The sequence below is a fragment of the Lagopus leucura genome, unplaced genomic scaffold (genome assembly GCF_019238085.1).
Source record: "Lagopus leucura isolate 7727_CA_CO unplaced genomic scaffold, USGS_WTPT01 Super-Scaffold_100002, whole genome shotgun sequence".
In the NCBI taxonomy this organism is placed as follows: Eukaryota; Metazoa; Chordata; class Aves; order Galliformes; family Phasianidae; genus Lagopus; species Lagopus leucura.
This window is the reverse complement of record NW_024962263.1, coordinates 73,011,472-73,033,570: the sequence shown is the minus strand read 5'-3', so window position 1 is coordinate 73,033,570 and position 22,099 is coordinate 73,011,472. Positions and strand designations below refer to the sequence as shown.

Here is a 22,099-nt window from a genome sequence, read left to right as displayed (position 1 = left end):
CCTTACTCTTTTGATTATATTGCAATTATAACATCTTGGTTATACACACGTTAAAAGCTTTCCGATGAGGTAGGCCTCAGCGAGAGAAAAACTGGGGAAAAAAAAGGCGATATACAGCTGGTATATGGAAAAGTTTCAAGTCATCTGTTCCAAACAGACCAGTCAATTCCTGCTATTAGCATCCTTTCTAGCATATGAAGAAAATGACCACAGCAAAAAAATTAACCACGTCAGCAGAAGCCTTGAGTGGGGCCTCTATCCACTGGTCAACTCCACATTTAAAGTCAGTGCAATTATTTGAAAAATATTCAAATAGTACCACAAAGGTCTTGGAAGTTTGATCTAGATGTGAGATTAGGCTACTAATAAATCAGCATTAGGCTTCTGGTAATAATACTTCCATGCAATCAGTATTCAGCCTGACTCCTGGAGAAGGGAGTAAGAAAATATAACCATAAAGCCAGAGAGAAAACACTGAAAATTCCTACAGAGATTAATAAGATTCAAAGTAGAATTAAAAGTGGAACAAGCAAATGTATTTTGATTCCAATTATATCTGTTTTCATTGTTACTATTGTTTTTAGTCCTGGATACAAATTGTTTCCTTCTCTAAAAGGGATTTAAAAGCTCTTGCATCTTTTCTTCTCAGAAGCTGAGCAGTTGTGGTGTATCAATCATCAGTTATCATTTCAGAACATGCTCCTGTCAACAGCCTGGATGTCCTGCCTCTCCAGTGCAACTGCACATAGTAGGCATCTTGGAATTGAAGTACAAGAGATACGGATGACTAGATTATTTTTACATCGACAGTATATAGATATCTATTTCTGAAATATATCAATATTAATAATTTAAAATGGCAAAGGAAATGTAAGAACTCAAAAGTGAATCCAATTTCACTGAAGTGACTATAAATACTAACATTTTAGTATGTCCTGCATTATTTATGAAATAGGAAGATGATTTATTACTAAGCATTTCTACAGCAATGGTTAGATTAAGGAATAGCTAATAATGTGTTTGCTGTTATTTCAGACCATGGCTCCATAGAACCTGATTGTGTTATGCCTTAAGAAAAAAAAAAGTTCTGCCTATATTTATAGTATCAAAGTGTTGTCTCCATGCACATGTCGTATTTTATAAAGGTTTCTGGAAACTTATGATCCACAGGAATACTTAAGTGTACTATGTTTTACCTATGAATTTAATGTCTGTGCTTCTCAAAAGCTTTCTATACAAAGGAGCAGAGGAGATAGCAGATTCTTTTCCTCCTGTTTCTAGAGAACAAGTTCAAAGTATATGTATAAGAATGGAATAGACATATAAATTAAGCAGCCACAGAATGTGTTAACATTTCTTTTCCGGACTCTGTTTTTAATGGAAGAGTTCATGTACTGAAGACAGACAGGATGGCTCCTAGCATCGTGTGATGTGGTAAAGGTAGCTGCTAGACCACCTTTCAAAATGAAAGTGCACAGGTAGAACCATGGAACCCAGTGCCTACACTAGTAGGGGTAACACGACGTCTCTCCGAGAGGTGCTATGAGTTAGATACAAAGTGCCACAACTTTGCACTCCAAGCTCTGTACTAAGTATCACTTGTCCATGTCTACACAGATGTGAACTGCGCTGTCACAGAGATGAACAGGATATACCCCAGGCTGACCCAAAGTGCCGCTCTTTGGTCACTGATTTCTGAAGAACATGCATACAATACAGGGGATCTTGTATGACTGAGACTTTTACTTACACACCAAGAAGGTTACTATCTTCCACAGAACAGGTCTTGATTTTGTTCACATAGCTTAAGCTCTGCCAGTGACCCCACTGAAAACCCAACTAAGACAATGTGTAGTTCCAGAAATCTGAAATATTGCATAAAACTACATCCCTGCTTAAGCACTGGAGACTTTCAAGGTGAGGCTGGATCAGGGCCTGAGCAATCTGATCTAGCTGTGGTGTCCCTGTTCACTGCAGGAGAGTTGGACTAGATGGCCTTCAGAGGTCCTTTCAACTCTAAGGATTCTATGACTCTATGATAAAAACTTCCTCCTTTGCTAACTACTTCAGTTAAAGTCCTTGTACAGTCTAGCATCTTATTTTCTGCTTTTCCAAAATAGAAACACCAGAACTGGAACAAAAAGAGGTACAGTACTTATTTCTTACTCATAATAAATAGACAACAGTATCTGAATAGCAATATATTTGCAGTTTCCAGAAAAAAAAAAAAAAAAAAAAAAAAAAAAAAAAACACATGAAGTTCCTCTTCAGGAAATTTCTATCAATGCCAAATACAGTTTTGCTTAAGTAAGCAGCTCCACTTTGAACTTGTATAAGCAACTTAGAAAGCTATTCAGACTGAGGAGAGGGCATTAGAGATGCTTCTTATAGAGACTGCTTATTATTGCTACAGTTATACAACTGAATACGCAGTGCATGATCAGGGCTGTGCATCGCAATGATTTATTAAGAAAGAAAATAATGCTTTGCTTAGTGTTCAGAATTTCCTCTTCCATTCATCTTTCACTTTTGATCAGATAGATTTATTAGCAAAGTATTAAAAAAAACTTGCATCTATTTCACCATTAAAGACCACTTCATGTTCTTTCCCTCCTGTCAGGGTGCTAACTTTCCTTAGGAAGTCACCACAGATGCCCCACTGATTAATAATGCCTATGGCTGGGGCTAGGGGAATCCTATTGCCCCTACAAAAGTTTCAATTTCAACTCTTTTTTAAAAAACATCAGTCAAACAAAAAGATTCCAAAACTTTCCAAAGAGAAAAACACTCCCCATCTGGAACAAAAAAGCCTCCCAGAATAAAAGCTCACCAGAAATGTATGTGTTGGCATAGACTTACCAATTCAGGCCTGAAAACAACTGGATCCAACAAAACGAAAACAAAGTGGAGTTTATACCTTCTTATTCTTCTGCTCAGAATCCATTCTTTCCATGTTGCCGTCCTTGGACTACGTGGATAACATATTGCATAGCCCCCACAGAAGGGACCATCCTTTGTACAGTCTGTTCATGACTATGGGAAACGCCATCAGAATGTTCCCATCCTGTCACCTACGAGTTAAGGAGCTGAATCTCCAGTTTGCTCTCAGATCAAGAGCTGTGGAAGTTTAACGCAGGTTTACATATTTTTCCTCTCTCTTTTTCTTTCCCCCCCTACCTTTTTCTTCCTCTCCAAATCCTTCTTTAACGGGTAGCAAAATAAGTAAATAAATAGAATTCCTATCACTGTTTTTCTAGAGCAGTGTAAGAAAGTGGGATCAGGAGGCCAAGATCCCTTTGAGATGCAGACAGGAACCTGGCACACAGGAGAAACTTGCTAATTGCACTGCTGCAGCCATAGATAAGCTCACTCGGTGACAGACATCTCTGCACAATCTGAAAGATTTTGACCTTAAGGTCCAGTAACTTTCTATCATGGACAGCAACTGTTTGACATATCCCTAACATTTCCTGAGATATCAAGGAGATATCTTCTCCATCTCTACGTTTAATCTCGAGTAAAGCTGGTAGGAACAGATGCTAGAATGAAAACATAACTTACAGCTCACTGCTGCAGTGCACCACGTGAGCATCTGCTTCTGGCACACAACTCCGATGAGCTGAAGATGGCGATACCTTTTCCATAGGTCTTCCCCAAGAGTTCCAGCGCACACACAGTTCACTTCCTGACCAAAACTCTTCCTTGTGCCCCTGATGTCAAATGTTCACAAATCAAAGAAGAGTGCATTACCTCAAAGGGTGTCTGTTGCAGTTGAGAAGGAAGCTATCCTACACTGAAGTACACAGTTGTATCATCAAAAGTTTCAGCATCTTCTAATTGAATCCACTCATGAACATGCAGCAACTCACGCTAACACAACACTGAACCATGCTTGCTAGTAATAATTGTTTGCTTCTGCAAGGTTGTCACCTCCCAGTGTGTTCCAGTAAAATACTTAATTGAATATTTTCACTGTAGTAACTTAAGGAACAACAGTAGCTCACTACAGGGTGAAAAAGAAATTATGGTAGCTCATCAACAAAAAGGAAGTTAAGAGACCTTTTCAGGAATTAACAGCTGACAGGTAATGCTGATAATCCTAGACTACTGCCTCTCCAGCTATGAACCTTAAAGAGTAATCAATTGCCTATGAAATTTCCTAAGGCATTATTAATAGGGATTTTTGGTTTTATAATTAAAGTTGTTGGGGTTTTTTTTGTTGTTGTTGTTTTCTAAAAAAGACATTTTAACATTTCTTCCTGCACTCCTGTTACCCTCCAGAATCTTAGGGGCATAAGTACATATGAGTACCTATAAGGTGAGATGACACACTTTATTACAAAAAGAAAAGCAAAACCAGTAAGATATATCCTTAGATTAAATGAACAGTGGAGAAATAAAAGCTTTTAAGGAAAAAAAAAATACATGGAGAAAAAAGATTATTATTTTTCTGCCTGATGGGAGAAACAGCTATGTGCAAACACTGCAGCTGCTAACTAGACATTTCACAACTACTAATATGTAACCCCACTGCCACCCCAACAATCTTCTCTTTTCTATTAGCTGGGCTGAAGTCTGGACAAAAGATGAACAATCATCTAAGACTCTAAAGACACCGTACAAAAGTGTACAACTTAAAAACATGTGTATATTCTATCTGCATATGCTTTGACTATCAGAAAGTACCTACCTGTCTAGGATGCTGAAATCATCTATTACTCTATATGAGCTCTAGAGTCATAACGAGAAGTATTAAGACAACATAACAGTAAACGTAAAATAAATGCCTCCTATTGAACAAATTATTACTTCTCAAACATAAGGAAAGTCATTTTTTTAAAAACAGAGCCTTTGAAGGCATTATTGCAGCTCAAATCTAATCACAAGAAATAAAATGGCAGATCGCATTCTACAAAAATTTCTCTCTTTATTTTTCCCCTCTGTCGTCAACACAGGTAGCACAAGCTGTTCTTTCCTGCTGCATTCTCTGATGGTCTTGTGCAGCAAGCAAAAGGCATCTACTCAAGAATTCAATTTTTCCCCCATTATTGCATACTCATAAAAATGGAACTGACAGGACAGCAGCTTATTGATGTGCAAGTCAGATCCCAATCGCACACACTGAGCAGCTTCCAGAAACCCACAGATAAAATCCCACCTTATTATCACAGGGGGCTGCTTTGGGATTTTTTTGCTTCGTTAAGGAGAGGGGAAGAGTTGCAGAAACAATCACACAGCAGCCTCCTTGTCTACATCGCAGTAACACTAATTACCAGAACCCTGAATACACACAGCAGGGTCGGCAGGTTCTGGTCTTTAACTACTTTAAAGCACGTCTAAATTTTGATGAGGCTCAGCCTGGAGACACTTCAGCTTACGTGCAGTTTCGTCCCTGTGCGCATTCCATCAAACCCAAACCAAGGCACAAGGACAGCCGTCCCCGGAGTGCCAGCAGCCGACACGAGGCTCAGGACGTGAAAGAAGGCAGCCTTCCCCCCCCGGCATCCACCGGCCCCGGCTGGCCCAGTTCTGCCACCAGCGAGCCGCCAAGCAGCAGCATTTTCACAGGCAATGTTCCTCAAATTGCCCTCTCCCTGTTATTAAATCATTTAAATTAATTGGCCGTTTTAGTACAACTTCGGAGACGACAATGAGCCTCCCGCGAGCAGCAGAGCGGCTCCTGACGCCTCTGCCTTTTGGCAGCAGAGGAAACGAAGCAAAGCGTCGCTGCCGTCAGCAGCCGATGAGGAACTTCGCCTCCCCCGGGCTCGGCGACGCGCAGCATCCGAACTGAGCTGTTACGGAAGGGACGGCGACAGCACAGCCCTTATCGAACTGAACAGCGAGATCCCGTGTTCGGAGGGAAAAACTTGGGACGCGGGTCGCTATTTGCTACCGACAGACACATGGAAATACTGCACCCCTACTGAACTGAAAGGCGCACAGAGCGCATCACCTATGGGCAACCGCAGCTCCCCGCGCGTTCCCCTCGCGCACCCCCCGCCTCGCCACGACCTCCCGGATCCCCTCAACGCCGCAACTCCGCGCTGACGGCGTCGGACGCCTCTCCGGATCCGCGAGCCGGGCCGAAGACAACCAGAGAGAAGTTGCAGAGCCGAGGGGGGAGCAGGGCCCGCCTCGCACGACCCCTCACGGGGGGGGACGGGGCAGACCCGGCCGCCCCTCCCTATCCCCACCGCCCGCGCGGCCCCAGCCCCCCGCCCCGCTCTGCGAACAACTTACTTGCCGGCGGCGGCACGCGCCCCCCTCACACGGCCCCCGGCCGCGCGCTCTCCTTCCCGCCCGGCGAACGCGGCGCGCGAGCGCAGCCCCGGCGCGGCGGCCGCTGCCGAGCGCGTTCGGACATGCTCAGTCCCCGAGCCGTCTCCTCGCGGAACCTACCACCGAGGGGAGGGGGGTTGGAAAGGGGGGGAGCTGCGGAGAAATAGGGGGCAGAGCTGGATGCTACCAAGAGGATGAGCTAAAAATAGGCGCCACAGAAAAGAACAGCTGGAGCTTAAAGGGGCAGAGGCGGCCTCGCTGGCGGGGCGGAGGGCGGCATCCCGATGCGCGGACCCCCCCTCGCGGTGTGGGACGCCCCGCAGTGTCTGGGGAGCCGCGCTGAGGCCGGGCTGTGGGGTAGCGCCGTCCCCGAGCCACTCTCTCTCGTGCCCGCTTACGGTTGCGGCTCGGCTCTGGCGCCGCGCGGCCCCGGGGGGCTCTCGGGAGCCTCAGCTCAGCGCCCACCTGGCACGGCGCGCCCCAGCGCCACAAAGCCTGCCGGGCGGCGGTTTCGAACGTCGGGTCTGGAGAGTGCGGGGGAAAATACGAGTCTGTTTTCCTGCCGTATTTCTCGGGGGCTCCATCCCGTTCGGTTTTTGTGAATGGGGCTCCGGCTCACGCTGGCTTTGTAGTGAAACGCGGAGCAGCCCGGTGAGAATGTGGCAGCCTTAAGCAGCCTGCAAGGCAGCTCCTTAAATATGTTTAGGGTTGTTTTTTTACACTGGGAGATGTGTGTGATAAGACAGAAGTCATCATCGCGCTCACACAGCACTGTGTTTCGAACCTGAACGCTGTATAGAACTGTTAGAGATTGAAAGCCCTGCAAGTATTTGTGAATGGGAGTACCTGATGTGCTTGAGCTGCTGTTGGATTCACCGCCTTCCTGAAGACCAGTGAGAATAAACACGAGGCCGCATTGTTTTACATTTATAAACATACTGTAAAGCCTAAAACTATAACACTCCAGCAAGAGTTCAGAACTGAACTCAGTGCTGAATTCTGCTTTTTTTTTTTTTTTTTTTTTTTTTTATATGCAGAAAATTGCTGCTCCACAAATACTATCTTTATAGTATTGGGACTAAAGAAGCTTTCACTCAGGAAGGACTACTGTGCACAATGATAACTTGACACTGATGACGTCACTTACAATAATACACACAGTCAACCACGTTAAAAACTGCAATTTATTCCCCTAAACATGGGAGCATAACAAGTTCATCTTGTTCTGAAATATTTCCGAGAACTCTCACGCAGCCTTGAACTAAAGTACTGCAAAAAGAAAAAGCTCAGTTATGTGTAGGTGAACATAATTGCAAAAGGAAACATTATCCATCAGTAGTGTCAAATACAGGGAGAGCGAGGAAGCAATCTGCTACACAGATTGACATAAAGTGGGGTGGATTATTATACAAGATTACATAGGCAGCTCTGCTGTAGTACTTTAAGAAACAAAAGGTGATGTCATGAAGATTATAGTATTTAAAAGGGAATGAATCGTGTTCACTAATTGTCTCTGCATTCTATGTTCTCATTCGGTGATGAGATGCACATTTTATTCTTTGGTCCCTGGCTAACTGCAGCCTTTGCACTATACTGTAAAATATTGTAATCTATGCAGCATGCATAACTGTTTAAAGTGATGAAAACACTGTGGATATTATGTAATTCTTTAGCCCAGAGCTATTGATCTTGAGACAGACAGCAGGGGAAATAGAAAAGGCAGTTTTCTGAGTACAGTCTCAGATTCAGGAGAGCAGAGGACTAACACATTTCTGGCTGCAGCTGGAGCTCTGCAGGAGCAGTAGGCAGTCTCTGGAGAATTTCCCAGAATAGTTTGTGCCTTTACTGCCATACAGCTCTGGGTAAACGGGGAGACCAAAAGATGTCCTGAGTCTCAGGAGAGTAACATCCAGCTTGGAACTCCATTATTGTCTGGGGAGGACAGAAGACTACCCATAATGGGACTCAGTGTGTCTGTTAATATAATAGTGAAGAAGAGAGGTTTTCTTTTTGAATTCTGTATTGTCATCCTCATCATTCCCACATCTTTCTGTATCTTTCAGGAATCTCTTCAGATCTTGTCAAATCTAAGTGCTTTTACAAGGGGAGATGAGCATATATGGATCTTTCTTACCCAAACCATTATCAACTGCCTTTGAAAATTTCTTGAAATCGTTAAGAAAAAACACCTAGGATAAGTTCTTATAAATTCAATATTCAAGTGGCAGCATCATCAACCCAGATGCAAATTACTCAATTGGACATTAGCAATTAAGTGATGTCAGCATCTGCTGTGTCAAACAGTGAACTATGAATTACTTAGAGGCAGACACTCATTTGAAGCAGGATGCTGTTCTTTTCTTCTTCTGATTTTGCTCAGTAGAAATATTTGTAGAGTTTCATTTTGTTCCTACGCAGCAACAAAGACTCAAATATTCACTATGCTGCTGTGCCCCTATCAGACAGCAGAAGAGGAACAATTCCTCTGCATGCAGAGTGTGTACAGCACTGTTTCCATGAATAGCACAGCACTTTGCAAATCTCTCAACTTACTACTTGGGAATGCTCTACTAAAATCCTTGATTTTCAAATGTGTCTCCTACGGTTCCATTTTGCTGATGATCTGAGAAAATGATACGCCAGAGGCCAGTCCTGGTTCACATCATTTCACCCCAATCCTCTCAGTTTTCTATTCCTGTTGTTATTTTCACTCTTGTCCCTGAGAACAGCATTCAGATTCTCTTTATCTTCTCCCTGTTTAACTTAAACCAGCACTCCAGCACTTCCACTTCTCAAATTTATTGCCCTAGGTAAGTTATTATAGTCAAGTACACACAAATACACAAGCTTTTTTTTTTTTCTTTGATTGTACACTATAACGACAGAGGAAAAAAATGTTTTTGAGACATATAATTTGAATGTTTTAATAAAGATGCTTATATGAAGATGAACTCAGAGTTGGTAGCTACAATTCACTAAAGTACTCTTGGAGTCACTGTTGACTATTCTCTAAAGTTATCAATTAGACAAAAAAAGTTATCAAGTTAGACAAAAAAAAAAAAAAAAAAAAACAGAACAATGAAGTGTTAGATTTCATCAAGAGTATGGGTGGCACCTGGCAGCTCTATGTAATATTGAGGACGAAGCCAAAAAAGGTGCACCAAAAAGCAGCAGAGCAACTACCTTGTAAGGAGAAAATCAGAAAGTTGGCGTCTTCATCTTGGAGAGAAAAGCATGAGAGAGCACATGGCTGAGGTTTACAAAATCATGGGAGCAGTAGGTAATTCATGGATAATAAGGACTATTTGCCAACTTCCTTACTACTTGGGGAAATTCATTGCAAATAACACAAGAGTAAAGTGGATGAAAGAACTTTGCACCCCTTTATCTATGAAAAGAGAATAATAGTCATATGAAAATGATCACCTCCAAGAGGACTGGGAAATGCGCCTCATCAGCAGGTTTTAAAATAAATTAGAAAAAATCATAGCAAATTCATAAACAGGAATTGGAGAGATTGGGGTGCCTCTTCATGCTTTGGAACTGTAGAGCTGTGGTTTTTGGGACAGCACTAGGAGAAAAGAGGACAGAATCTACAGGCTCATGTATTATCTGCAAATAGTATCTCCTACTGCCATTGCCAGAGGCAATGTGCTGGGCTAGATGGTATCTTTGATTCACTTGCTGCAAATGATAGTATGTGAACCCCAAGATGGACCATATAGTATTATATAGGTAGCAACTCTTGGCTGTGCTGACATGCTGTTTAGACTTTAAGGGTAATGCAGCAAAAAGGCTCTTTACATTTGATAAACCAGGATGTTACATAAAAACTTCCAGTTTATTGATATTCATTAGGTATGACTGCCAAAGGCCTCTGGAGGTATGGTGTAAATAGCATTCTCTGCACTGGAATTCCCAATGGTCAGAATTCAATCTCCCATGTAAGTCCCAAACACTTATCTTGCTAGAGATTTTTAGAAGATTTATAAAGAAAAGTTTAACTACCTTGTATGTTTTTCAATCACTGATAATTTTTACCACTGAGTAACCATTCTATTTGCCGTCTCAGAGGCTCTGCTGCCATAATCTCCAGAAAAAAATAGACGTGAGTAGCTTAAAATCGTTGGATATCCATCCTTCTACAAATCCATTATTTTTCTGGTATTCCATTTTTTTCCCTTCCCCAGCTGTGACAAACAGCCATTCTGCTGCAAACAAGTTATTCTGTGTCTATAACAGACTCAGCAGCAGTTTTTAGTCAATAGGAGGAAATGTGACAAACCAGGAATTTTCCTCAGTCTCCTGACTGAAGCAAAGCAGAGATGGTTCATCATGCCAGTTCTACATAGAAAACACACAGATGAAAATGTAAGTTTTGCCCAGTGGAGAATTCTGAATTCTTTCTTGATAAAGTTTTTATATGTAAGAAACATTATTATTAGAAGAAACTACAAATATACCTGATACTCAAACAAGTTTCATGTTTATTTCTTATTAATGTGAAATGAAAGCAACATTATATACTAACCTAGGAAGAACAGAGAATGAGTTTTTACTTTAGCTCTGTATTTCCAGTGTTTCAGATTTGTTGGCTACTTTCCCCTCAGATGTGTTCTTTGCTGTAATCAATGCTGTGTTTTTTTTCCCAGCCTGCAGAAACCTACTGCCTACTGCCCTCTGTGGGCTTTGAAGTTTTTGTTGGTTTTCTATATTTTCCCTTAGCAATTGGAATTTAAATATCCAACTCTGACTTCTTAAACTGAGAGCTCTGTAAGGCACTGAGGGACTTGGAGGCAAACATTTTACTTTAATGTTGTGTGTGTGAGCTGTTTTCAACAGCGTACTGGAAGCTCAGGCATTACTTTCACACATTATGCAAATTTGTATCTGTGACATTAATTTACTTTGTTTTCAAAGACAGTCACAATTGAGCAATGTGTTATGAACACAGTCTCAGGCTTGTATTACCATGTTAAATGTATTAAATGCTAGAAATGTTTTCTTATTACTTTTCAATATTAATAAAAACAAACACAGATCAGTGCCATCTATTTTTTTTTTTCAGCATTTCTATAGATGAGTCCCTGTAAAACACAAAAACATAACTTTACTATTATTTAATTATTTTAGGGCATAAGAGCTGCAGTAGATGCTCTGAAACCCCCCAAAAGTATTGAATAGGAGATCTGCAGTGAGGGTAGAGGTGTGTGTGAGGAGCACTGCATCAGCAAGCTGCTGGAAGCATCTGCCTCAGAGAGCAGCAGTAAGAGCAGAGCACCGTTAGTGCTGCTATTAAAACAGAGAAGCACAGCATACTGCTTTGGGATCAATATTTAATCTAATGCCAACCCTTGGTTTCTCTGAGCAGCCTCAACCAATTCACAAGGTTGTTTACAAAGATTAGGAGAGGTTTCTGTTGGTCACTAAAGCCAGGCCAGGGGAACATTCTGGCTTGACTGAACCATCAATGGTTTTATTTACATCAGTATGAAGACTAGAATATGAAGCTGAAATCACTTCCGTTTTCACAGAGGCATACATCTCACCATTGAAAAGACTAACAGCAGGTGGGTGTGATCATCTTGAAAAGGGGTGACCCCCAGTAACCAACAGGCAATATGGCATGAGTAAGAGTGCAGCTGTAACTATTTTTTGCAACTAATTAAAAATTTTAAATTAAAAAAAAGTTAAATACCTAGTAAAAAAATAAATAAAACAAAGCAGACAAACAAAAAAGGTCAGACTTCAATAACCTTTATTTAAAAAACAAAAACAAAACAAAAAAAACACTTAGCTGCCACTAACATTAACACACAGACGCTGTTCTAAGGATAATTAGTCCTATGCTCCTAAAAAGGAGAGATAAGTGTATGGTAAAAGTCTTATGAATTTTCAATCAGCTCTGGGAAATATGCTTTTGAGCCACATAGAAACCTGGTCCCATTATTTAAAAACAAAACAAATCAGAAACAGAACAAAAGCAACAAGCTATAACCAATTCAAAAATAAAAAGGAAATGTCACTTCTTAAATATTGCATTCACTCTCTGCTTTTTCATCTCTGATAGTGAAATACAAAGGTGCAGTGAACTGAAAGATAAAGTGCTTGCAAACTGACTTAAGAGTAAGTACAAAATTTAAATTCAAGCCACTGGAGAGAAATATTTTAGGTACACCAAGATCTACATCAGTAGTATATGTATTGTTATATAATGACATAAAGGCTGCCTGAAGTACCTGGTCAAGGTATGAAATCAAAGTTTTAGTATTTGTATTCATACATCACACTGGAACAGGTTGCCCAAGGAGGTTGTGGATGCCCCATCCCCAGAGGCATTCAAGGCCAGGCTGGATGTGGCTCTGGGCAGCCTGGTCTGGTGGTTGGTGACCCTGCACATAGCAGGGGGTTGAAACCAGATGATCATTGTGGTCCTTTTCAACCCAGGCCATTCTATGATTCTATAATTCTATGATTCTATGATCACACAGAGCTAGTACCCAGCAAAAACATTGTCAAGGAGCACAGGGCATGTTAAAAGGCAAGGAAGGCATTAAAGCTCTATGAGACATTTGTACATTACATGATTTGCCGATATATTAATGGAGTAAGCAGCATAATAATGCCAGTGCATTTCTGTCCAGAATTTAATTTAAAAAAAAAAAAGGAAAAAAAAAAAGGAAAAATTAGATTGCAAAACTGACATGACTGCTATCACACAATGTAAATGCTTCTCAGCTGCTGAAAATTGCTTTCTCAACTCTACTTTTGTTTGGCGCTTGACTAAAAAAATTACATAAATACACAAATGCTCCAACTACCATAAAAAATGCTGAAGTAGCCCAAAAATTAAAATCTTCATCTTTTTCTGTGAAATGATGTAGGAAAACCACAAATTAAGCAACACTGTACCTTCTCTTCCCTACCAACATATACAAAACCAACAAAAAGTTAGAAAAAAATGTGGAAAAAAAATATCCTTTGTTTCTTTTTTTCTGAAAATACGTATATACACAAGTGCCTCTTCTACATTTTGATCTTGACATTACAGAGCATGCTTACATTTTCTTTAAATATATATATAAGCTGTTTTTCTTTTTTATTTCACTTCTAAATTAAAAAATAAAAATCAAACTATCAACAGTTGGTTTTTTTTTCAGTTCTGAGTTTGAAGTATGGAAAAATACAGTGGAACTCCTTCATTCAACCCTATTATGAAACTATTTTCATTCTACAGCTGTGTTTTTAAGATAGTACTCAAAATAAATGTACCCATTCTATATTTAACACCTACATGACCGTACCGCTGTTTGTTGCTGCTGTGAATACCTGATTCCCATCATATTTGCTTTGCTGAAGGACACACAGACAAATGACATCTATGGTCACACAGTATTTGGCAATATTTAAGCCAATTCAAACAGGATTTCTGACTAGTTTTCTGTTTGCTTTTTTGTTTGTTAAAGGAGAAACTTCTGCATCTTCTACTTCCAGGTCCTGCATTGCAAATTGTTTCTCTTTAAAAAAAATAAAAAATAAAAAAATAAACAAAGCATTCATAAAAACAAGTATAAGGGTCGCAGATGTATGATACTTGCTGTTTATACCTGTACTTATACTACGTGTATTTTCAAAAGTTCTGAGTCACAGTTGATATTTTTAGCTGTGTTTTTAATCACTTTTTTCTAAAATTATTTTGATAGTGTTTTCTTCTTTGTGTTTCCTTGAATTCCGATCCTCTGTCAAATAAATTAATCTCTCAAATTTCTTCAATACGTAGATCTTTAATCATCTGATTCTTGTATCATAAACCTCGTGTTTCTTACTGGCATATTTTTTACTTGTTTTAGGACTGAAAGCCCTTTAACTACATTTTTGGATGTGTAATACTCAATTGCCTATCACATTTTTTGTAAGTGCCAAGAATAGGGCTTACAAGGCTTATAGGAAACTCATAAGAATTCATGAAGTAAATAACTGTATTAATATAGTTCTTGTATATCTTTTACAAGTTCATATAGCCTACCTCAGACGAGGTTTATGTAACCCGCAGTACATAAACAGCTGAGGTATGACTTCTGCTATTATGGGTAAAGTGAAGTCTAAAATCTATAAGATTTTAAAAACTCTATAAGATTTTAAAAAGTATCAGTTCATTTTAGGGTTGCGTTCAACACTTGTCCATTTTTGAGGCCCAAGTGCATATTGCTATTTGTATGCCTAATATTCTGACTGTGGGCAAATATCTCATGATTATGTGTTTATTTCTAATTTATTTCTTTGCATTCTTTTAAGAATTATCATGCCTAGAGATATCTTTGAATAGACAAATTTGTAGAAAATGTATCAGAGGCAAAAGTCTGAAATGAAGAGTGATGGAAATAGTCACCTAAGAGGTCTTCTCATCTGCTTTCGTAAGTATAACTATTTAGAAGTGATTGCTTATAACATCAGGGTCTGAACCCATTGGATGAAGAGAACTTTCCTGTCCTATGTCTCTGGCCTTTTAGGCAGCTCTGCTCAAGAAATACATTACTGAAAATCCTGAGAGATTTATCAACTCTGACAAAGAATTGGAAACAAATATTTTTGTGATTAAACTTTTATATACAATGCCAACATCGTAAATAAAGAATTTAATTCTTATAAATTATAAAGCATACTGGAATCTCTCTGCATGTTTTTGTCTTAAAGTTATAGCTCATAGTACAGTTATATTTTGCTGTCTCCATTCTAACCAGGTATAATTTGTCAGTTTGGTTTTCTACCTCTCTGTTAAGAAGATGCAAGAATGCATAGTCTCAGAAGAACATGTGAGCCTCATAAAAGGCTGAAGAAGCATGCACAAAGAAGTGGTGATTTTCTTTTCCTTTTTTGCAAGCAGTTTATTTACTATAATAGGATTACAAATTTAGCCTTAAAATTTTATAGTCTGCTGAAGGTAATGTTTCCAGGTAGTAGTTCTGGTGTTATCCATTGGTAGTACGTGGGAAAACTGGTTGATTGTCTTTTCTGAAGCACAATCCTTATTGCTTTATGACAGAAAATACCTCAGCTTTGTATTCCGGCACGGCATGTTCCTACTTGCTATGTTTTTTGATCAGTTAATGCAAGTGGGACTGACTATCCTGTTTAATCTCACTAAACTAAGAAAGACAGGAGGCATCAAAGACGTATTTCCTATCCAAATACAGTGTTTCAGCCAAAAATTTCAGCACTTGGCAGATAGCTGATATCTTCTGAAAGAAGGAAAAAAAAAGGAAGTTCTTGTCTGTCTTGAAAGCTGAAATTCTCCCTTGCTAGGGTCTGAACATCATTAAGGACTTGGTGGAGTAGAGTATAAGAACTGTTAGGGAAAAGCCTCCTGACTCAGTAAAGTAATAAAAGTGTACCACATTTCCCACCATGCAGGTGGGCATTCAGCTGTTATGAACGCTCCTCTCTTTTCTTTAAAAAAATGGTACCAGTTTCTACATCTGGTGAAAGCAAGAATTGCAGAAGAGAGATATCATAGGTGCTTTGGGAAGAGCCCGCCAGAATCTCCATAAATCTGCCTCATGGATTCACCAAGGCTTATATGTTAAGGGAGCAGTTTTCCTTGCAGGGAACATACTTGCAGCTGGTAAGTATAGCTGAACGTGCATCTCACAAACAGCCTCTCCATTCTTGGAAAACCCAGAGACCAAAGGCCTAGGCAATTTTATGTGCAAGAAATATGAGTTCAGAGTGGATTTGGAGAATTGTTCAACATTTTTCTATCTCTCTTCTTCCCACTCCTCTAAAAAATAAGTAAATAAAGAGATGCAGGAGAATAGGAGCCAGTTCATACACGTTAACTATCTGTACAGCCCTTGCACTTTCATATCTACCATCCCTCCTTCCAAGTACACTGCAACCAGCATGCATTAATCAAACTCAGAAGAACTGAGCATGAGGAACTGTAGAATTTCTCAGAAATATTATGAACAGAATGAGGCAGGTGATGGCGTACATCTTGATGTGGTAACAGATGTGTGACTGCTTTCTGAATGAGAGAGAAAGCAGGCAGAGAGGGTTTTTCTATAGTGACTCTTGTAGAAAGTTTGAGGGTACCTGTCCCTGCAAAAGCTCTAAACACTATGTGGGGTCCAGCCACCCAATCTGAAGTAAACCCCAAACCACATGTAATGGGGTTGGGAGAAACCATAGCATTAGACATTTTTATCTACCCATGTCGTGCAAAGTTACTTTTTAATGTAGACGTAGACAAATAAGAATTAAAACACTTTGCTGTGTAACGACAAATCTAAGGTCTAGGTATTAATGTTTGTTTGTTTGTTTTGACAAAATGGTACGTGCTTTTGAAAAGTAAAAAATATCAATCAACTACCTTCTCCCTAATAGTGCACCCAAAACAGTCTGGAATTTCAAAACCAAGAAAATGATGAGGGCACAGTACATTTTCCAGAACTGTATTTCTAAAGATTTAATCTCTGTTTGCCTTAGGAATTCTTTCTGCACAAAAGCAAGTAATAAATCAAAACTGGTTAACCTTTCAGAAGCAACAATGGTATTTTACAGTAAAAGGTGATAAAAATAAATTAAAAAAAAAAACCAACATTTTTACAAAAGTTACATGTTCCCAGTTTATATCGACATAATTATCAAATTATTTTCTTTTTTTTAAATCCAGCATTTTGATGTAGTTGGGACCTTTACTGTACTTGGCTCTTGCAATATATGCATTAAACAATTACAGTACAATGATGCATTGTTGTCTCCAAAGAGAGACCTGGGGAAGCAGAAGAGAAAGAAAGATTGATAGCTGGAACTCAAATACTTATTTTTGGATCTTTATGCTACACTCGGCACCTCTTATATGTTCATGTATGTGTCTTGTGTTCTCAAATTATAATTCTACAGCAAGCTTGAACTGTTCTATAAATGTAAGAGAATTTGTAAATAGGAAAAAAAAAAAAAAAGAAAATACTGTGCAGACATTAATAAATAGCAACAGCCATAACTGTAATTGAAAATGGTCATTTCAGGTCCTCTTGGGAAAAGGCAAATGCAATAAGCATTTTTCATTTGGGTACAGGATGAAATATTGCATTCCTAATTAAGTTTGTAGGCATCAGTACCAACAGTTATTAGCAGAAAAGAAATTCACTGAAGACAATAACAGATTCTGGCAATTTTTAATAGTAGAATACAAGCCCCTTTTCCTTCTCTTCCATTTGTTTTCCTGCCATTACAAAGACATCATTCCATTAAATCAGCCCTTGAAATTAACGCTTATTGATACTATGAATGACTCTACAGCTACATTTTTTGTCTGCATGCTCAGATGCTAATCATTGAAATCATGTAAATGTTTTAGATCATCAATAACAGAACTTGAAAGAATGCAATTAGAGGAGAACTCGCAAAGTGAAGTTTTCAAAACTTTCCAAGGTAGGAAAATAACATCAAGCCCTCCTGAAGAATGAAAAAGGCACACAGGCTACAAGGAAAAAAAACAAACATCATCAGAGTGAATGGCAGGAACAAGCAGGGTACTTCATGACTAATGTTACCTTCATCATTTAAAGCCACATTACAAGATATGAGGTTTGCAAGACTCTCAGTGTGGAGAAAGCATGGGCTTTGCTGTAGTTTTCTCAGCATGAACAAAAAGATGGGTTTTACCCCTTTGCAGCACCTGGGGACCTACTGCAGGAGCTGAGCAGTCAACTACAGCTGGTGTGAGAGGCAGATACACCATCATCTCGCACAGTCTGCAGCAGGTCTGGAGGAGCAAGCTGTTTTGGCAGCCCTAATGAGGAGAGCTGGAAGGCTTTATATATTCTGTGATATTTATATATATCATTTCTTGATCAGATGGATCAGAATATAATAGGCTGGCAGTGAAAAAAGAAAAAAATAAGTTTAAGGCCTGAACTAGGATTCACATAACCTAAATCCAATATACTTTTCCAGTGTGGCTTCTCTGTATTTCCTCAGTCAAGCTACTGAGAACTATTTCAATTTATGTACATCGAACATGCACATTCTAGTCTGACTTTTAAGGTACCAAACAGAATTCATGGCCTTCTGTTAAGTGTTTATGCTTCCTGTACAGAGATTTTCACTAAGACTATTTGCAACCTGAGAATGATATTTGTAAATGCAGGGAAACAGTGAAGCAAGCCAAACCCCAGGGATAAGCATAAGGAAGGAGTTGTGTTCCCAAAAGGTAAGGTAAAATTTGTGTGAATTAGTGAATGAATCCTCTTTAGAGATGAGATATTTAAGATAAGGTGTAAGCTCAGTGCTTTCTAGTGGAAATAAACAAACAAACAAACAAAAAAAAAAACAGCTTATGCAATATTTAAATTATTATTATTATTATTATTACAACTTTTACTCAAGCAAGCTTATTTGAGAAATCTCTCCACAGGACTTGGATGAGTATACCCTTTATCCACCTATGTCCCAAATCACCTGGATACAAGCAAACTTCTGTTGAAAGCCTGTGTTTGAGCTAAAAGTCCCACAGAAACAGAGTGTTTTGGGACAGGACTGGTTGGCATATCCTTGCTTGGGGCTATTAAATGAAATGTATGCAAAGAAAAGGCTATGAGCTTGTGATGTTTTTTAATGCTAGGTAGGGAAATGAATCCAGGCAAGAGCTTTCCTGCCTTTTTCCTAGTAAATGAAAATTTGAGGGTGAAATTTGAGTCTTGTTGTTAGCATATCTCTTGCTCAGATGAACTGAAGGGGCACTTACATTATTTGATCAGTACTGTGGAGCTAGACAAATGTCATGGTTCCTTTTGCACCAAATAATTGCACATTCCAGTGTGAATCTCCACTCCTGTAGCCCTCACAAAAGAGTTAACTTCATAGCCTCATTCCTAGTATTGTATTACCTATAGAAAGGAAATAGGTAAAACCTTCACGAAGATCTCAACTGTGACACATCAAAAATAGCTTCCCCACAGCATTTCTGTAAATTGTGGTGAGAAGGAATAAGGAAGTTTCAAGTCCTAATTAGGCAGAATTGTGGTTTAGAAAGAGATTTCCCAATGCACAGGGAGTGAACTAGGCATGGAGCAATGAATGTGATGGAGCTTCGGGGCACTACTGTTGTCAGATGTACAACACTGGGCTCTCTGGGTCTCTCTGGAAGCTCCCACTGGGACTATGTTGTGTCAGTGAAAATCCTGCCCAAGGGAGGAGTGAAATGAGCTTCACATCACTATGGATATGCCAAAATCTGAATTTCTAAGGGATCATGTACCCATATCTTGCTGCTACAGGCTTGAGATGTGTGCTATAGGAAGCGTAAGTGTGTGTATGTAAGTGTAGGATGGATGAATGTAGTTCACTGCAAGGCACTCGTACTAATTGATAGAGAAGCTATCAAAAGGTATATAGATTGTGACAAGAAGAGCAAAGACTTGTAATCGTGTGCATACTTTTGTCCAATTTTTTTTTTCTTTTTTTTTTTTTTTTTGTATAGTAATTGATGGGGAAACATTGTCTCCTGAGAATATTTCTGCAAATTTTAATTGTTGCCTACAGTAGTGTTAGGTATCCTCTGGAGCTGAAAGCTCAGAATGTTTGCTCTAACATTTACTCTATTGAACCAAAAGACAAATGTTCTCTTGAATAGGCATTTTTTCCTCTGATGGTATAATACAAAATAATAATAATAATAAAAAAATCTAAAATCCTTATCTCACTATAATAATATCATAAAGGAACAAATTTTCAATAAGCCGTGGACTGCCCTAGCATTTTACATGCAAAAGTCGGGGGTCATACAAACTGTGAAGGTCTGAGGGCATTGCCTGATATCTGGTCCCAGAACATGAGATGCTGAATTAGAGGCCAACTGCAGGCTCAGCCACTGGCAAATGTGAAGCTGGATAAACAATTTAGGAGGAGTTTTCAAATGAGCTTTTACAAGGTCTGAGTTTAGTGGTGCTATATGTTTTTTTGTACCTTTAACAAGAGGACTGACTCCATGGAAGATAAAACTTCATATTTGTAGAACACGTAAATAAAGGAACTGCCCAAACAAACACAGTGGGAATGAAAGAGTGATGTTATCAGCCTTTCTTAAATGTAGACTGTTGTGACTAGCTGAATATGTTTTCCCCTAAGCAAATTCTGTGTAGAAATATCATTCATTTCTCCTTCTTGTACATACACTCAAAATGGACTTCTAATTAGTTGCGTTTAGAGTAATCATATCATCAATGCTGGGACACTTGCATTTGTGCAGAGCCTGTGATTGAGTGTCTATGTTATCTGGAGAGATGATTGTGTTCAGAATAATTATATGATAAATTCGTAGAGGAAAAGCGTAATCGTGCAGTATATCAACATCTTTATGAAAAGTTGGTGTACTTTCAGTCACGTCAAATTAACGTTACTTGAACAGTGACAAACTTAGGGGAAGAAAATGTTTTGCTGACACATACTGTGTCTTCTTTTAATACTGGCTTTCTGTGGTATTTTTTAGCTCATTGTCTGACATTATTGGAGCACAGGTTCAGTACTGTTGTAGAAAAGCTAACGTGCTCCAGAATTCTTTGCATCCCTATTTTCTCCAGTACTGCTAAAGTTAATGAACACTACATGAATATATCACCAACTTCTGTAAAAGCATTCAGTTGTGGAAAAGATAATCTAATCCTAAACCTCTAGATCCAAGCAAGCCTTGAATATTTTTCATAAATAAAAATGAAGACCCAAATGAATACCAATTTAATATTAGAAATTTATTGGTTATAACATACAGACAAAACAAAAATGGTAGTTACTGAATTTTTGACATTTATTTTCCAGACTTCTCTAACTAAATCTTGAGGGCTTTAAAAGTTCAAAGTAATTCAAGCAAATAATCCAGAAGCAGATCCAAAGCCTGATTTCTTATGGATTTCTGTCTGTTGTGAACTAAAGAATAAATTCCAGATGAAACTTTTGCTATCTTCTGCAGAATTTATACCTATGCTTTCCTTTCTGGATTCTCCGACGTTTGATAAATTACAGTGTGACATTCTAGCTTTTTGCTGGTTCCATCTTCCTGCCTTAGAAGTAATCAAAAAGCTTAGACAGAGAAAAATGGATGGAATAAGGTTGCAATTGCATAAATCTCACTTACATAAGGAAATAGGAAGAAACACAATGATGTTTAAACATTTACCACTGCAGCTGAAGTATGATTTTAACACCTCTGTAGGTAGTGCTGAATTACTGTGACAATGTAGATATCTTGCATATAGAGTACTGGTAAAGTTAGGAATATATTTGAAGATGATCCATAACTCTATCACTCACCTGAAAATAAAAATCTCCACGGGGGAGTGTTGTGGAACCTGATAAGAAGATATAATTCTTCCATTTCAACATCACACTCTTTGCTGCTTCTCAAGAGAGAGACAAAAGCTTTCGAAGTGGAAAAGACACATTGTACTGGTAATGTATTACATCTAATCTAGTCAATGACAACTAATCAGATTACTGACAAAAACTGATGTATTTTCTTTTATTTCTTTTTTTTCTTTTTAAATATATGCTTCAGGACAATATTTCCCAGATATTTGAAACAGTGCAGATAACAAGTGCCATCACAGTACAAGAGTGTGAAACACTTGATGGAGTGAAGATGAATGGCAGAGAAGAGGATATGCCACAAAACAGATAAGGTCTCCTTTTACATTACACTTATTTTGACAACTACCTTTAGTATATGTCTGCACTTACCTGGTTTGGAAAGATATCTTCCTTTTAAAGAAGCTTAAATGAAGCTGGATAGTGCTGAGTTTATTACTACAGTTACTACAGT

The 22,099-nt window shown here is 38.9% G+C and overlaps 1 protein-coding gene across 1 annotated transcript in view; it reads right to left on the bottom strand.

Annotated features, from left to right (window-relative positions):
• The window catches only part of OXR1 (oxidation resistance 1), a 241,077-nt gene extending 234,819 nt beyond the window's left edge, over positions 1–6,258 (bottom strand). The window contains exon 1 of the mRNA XM_042869630.1: positions 6,244–6,258. The gene's annotated coding sequence lies outside the window, so the exon portion shown is untranslated. The remainder of the gene's footprint in view (positions 1–6,243) is intronic.
• Between the last annotated feature and the right edge of the window lie 15,841 nt (positions 6,259–22,099).